The sequence below is a fragment of the Tupaia chinensis genome, unplaced genomic scaffold, assembly GCF_000334495.1.
Source record: "Tupaia chinensis unplaced genomic scaffold, TupChi_1.0 Scaffold144487_1, whole genome shotgun sequence".
Lineage (NCBI taxonomy): Eukaryota > Metazoa > Chordata > Mammalia > Scandentia > Tupaiidae > Tupaia > Tupaia belangeri.
This window is the reverse complement of record NW_006204346.1, coordinates 115,521-118,506: the sequence shown is the minus strand read 5'-3', so window position 1 is coordinate 118,506 and position 2,986 is coordinate 115,521. Positions and strand designations below refer to the sequence as shown.

At 40.2% G+C, this 2,986-nt stretch overlaps 1 pseudogene; it reads left to right on the top strand.

Moving 5' to 3' along the window:
- Positions 1 to 375: 375 nt before the first annotated feature.
- Positions 376 to 2,986, top strand: part of LOC102487825 (protein CDV3 homolog) — a 44,971-nt pseudogene continuing 42,360 nt past the window's right edge.

Sequence of the window (2,986 nt, the reverse complement as noted above, 5' to 3'; positions counted from 1 at the left end):
CCCTATGAATGTGAACAATGTAGGAAAAGGTTCTCCTGCAAGTCACATCTCATTGTGCATCAGAGAACTCACACAGGAGAAAAACCCTATGAATGTGAACAATGTAGGAAAAGGTTCTCCTGCAAGTCATATCTCATTGTGCATCAGAGAACTCACACAGGATTAAAACTGTATGATTGTGAACGATGTGGGAAAACATTCTCCAGCAAGGGGCACCTAATTGTACATAAGAGAACTCACACAGGAGAGGAGCCCTACGAATGTGAACAATGTAGGAAAAGGTTCTCCTGCAAGTCAGTTCTCACTAGGCATTGGAGAATGCACACAGGAGAAAAACCCTATGAATGTGAACGATGTGGGAAAACATTCGACAGCATGGGGTACCTAACTCTACATAAGAGAACTCAAACAGGAGAGAAGCCCCATGAATGTGAGCAATATAGGAAAATGTTCTTTCAGAAGTCACATCTCATTGTGCATCAGAGAATTTGCACAGGAGAAAAACCCTATGAATGCAAACAATGTGGGAAAACATTCTCCAGAAAGGAGTACCTAACTGTACATAGGAGAACTCACACAGGAGAGAAGCCCTATGAATGTGAACAATGTAGGAAAAGGTTCTCCTGCAAGTCAGTTCTCACTATGCATTGGAGAACGCACACAGGAGAAAAACCCTATAAATGTGAACAATGTAGGAAAAGATTCTCCTGCAAGTCACATCTCATTGTGCATCAGAGAACTCACAGGAGAAAAACTCTATAATTGTGAACATTGTGGGAAAACATTCTCCAGCAAGGGTTACCTAACTGTACATAAGAGAACTCACACAGGAGAGAAGCCCTATGAGTGTGAACAATGTAGGAAAAGGTTCTCCTGCAAGTCAGATCTAGCTAAGCATTGGAGAATCCACACGGGGAAAAACCCTATGAATGTGAAATGTGGGAAAACATTCTCCAGCAAGGGGTACATAATGCTACATAAGAGAACTCACACAGGAGAGAAGCACTATGAATGTGAACAATGTAGGAAAATGTTCTCCTGCAAGTCAGTTCTCACTAAGCATTGGAGAATGCACACGGGAAACTCTATGCATGTGAATAATGTGGGAAAACATTCTCCAGCAAGGGGTACCTAACTATACATAAGAGAATTCACACAGGAGAGAAGCCTTATGAATGTGAACAATGTATGAACATGTTCTCCTGCAAGTCATATCTCACTATGCATCAGAGAATGCACACAGGAGAAAAACCCTATGAATGTGAACAATGTAGGAAAACGTTCTCCCAGAAGTCACATCTCACTACACATCAGATTACTCACACAGGAAAGAAGCTCTGTGGATGTTAACATTGTAGGAAAATATTCTCCTGGAAATCTGCACTGACTGTACATCAGAGAACTCAGCACAGGTGAGAAACCCTGTGATTGTGAACAATGTAATACGACTTTTTTCCAAAAGTCACATCTTTACATCTGAGTACTCACACTGGAAAGAAACAATGTAGGCAGCATTTTACTACTCAAAGGCAGGGATGATTGTATGTCAGAGGATTCCCATAGAAGTGAAACCTTATGAATGTGAAGAATATAGGATATTTTTCCTCTTAGAAACTATATTTAGTAAGCATCTGAAAAGTCACACTGGAGTGAATGAGCAGTTAGAGTAATGGCTATGTCGCTGGACTCCCACGTAGTTGACCGCGGTTCGTGTCCTGGACCCGGTGGCTTAAAACTCACGCCGGGCGCGTGTGCGTGTGTGCCCAAGATCCCGAGAGGAGAATGGAGGAGAAGGGATTACGGCGTGACCATCCCCCCTGGGGGGTGATTTCTCGCTTTCTGTCTCTATGTCTCTCTCTGTCTGTCTGGCGAGCGCACGCACCCTACAGTGAAAATCTCTCAAAAAAAAAAAAAGTCACACTGGAGAAAATCTTCATGTATGTAGGGATTATAGATAGTCTCATTTATAAGTCAGCCCTCAATGTACATCAAATAATTTACAAAAGAAAATGCCTGTGAGTGTCAACGTACCAATAGAAAAATTTCCATGTTATATGTTAGTCCTTACTGTATATGAGAGAACACAGGAGTAAGTGCTATAAATGGGAATAGTGTAGAAAAGTGTTTTCAGCGTAATCATTGCATGTTTTACATTAGAGCACTCACAAGGAAGACAAACCCTGTATGTGTGGGAATTGTAGTAAAACCTTGTTGAAGAAGTCACAACTTACTGTGTATTAGAGAACTCTCAGATCAGAATAGAATGAGTGTGAAAAATGAAGAAATCTTTTTATTAGAATTAAAAGCTTACCATACATCAGTAAACTCAAATGGGATAAAATCCTTAGTAATGTAAGCTGTGCTATAAATCCTTTAAATATTCAGAAATATGAATTGATCTCTGAAGGTAACAACATTGAACTTTTTTTCAAATTCAGCTTTGATTCATCAAGCCACAGTAGTTAAAATTATGGATATCAGAAAATTTGGGGATGATATCTGTCTACAAAAAGAGAGCATTCAGAAAGCTGATGAATAAGATCTAAGAGTTTCCCATCTACAGGAGAAACACACATATTTTGGCAAGTTTCTTTTTTAAATAGCGATTTTTGCTATAGGGCAAATGTGCTCTCTGAAGAGACAGAAATACAAAGTGACAGAAAGCATGAAACCAACCCTTGGGGGGGATGGCTACACCACAATCCCTTCTGCATTCTCCTCTCAGGACCTTGGGCACACAAGTACACGTACCGGCTTGAGTTTTAAGTCTCTGAGTCTGGGACCTGAACTGCATTTGAATATGTGGGAAGCCAGTGGCATAACTATTGCACCATCTGCTGGCTCCAGCAAAGTTTATTTCTATGATCCATGTTTGATGTTTAAAGATGCAACAAAATATAAGCACTGATTTTGGCAAAAATAAAAATAAATATAGAAATTTTTCTAGTTTCCACTTCTGGCCATGGCAGGCAAGACAACAGAAAAA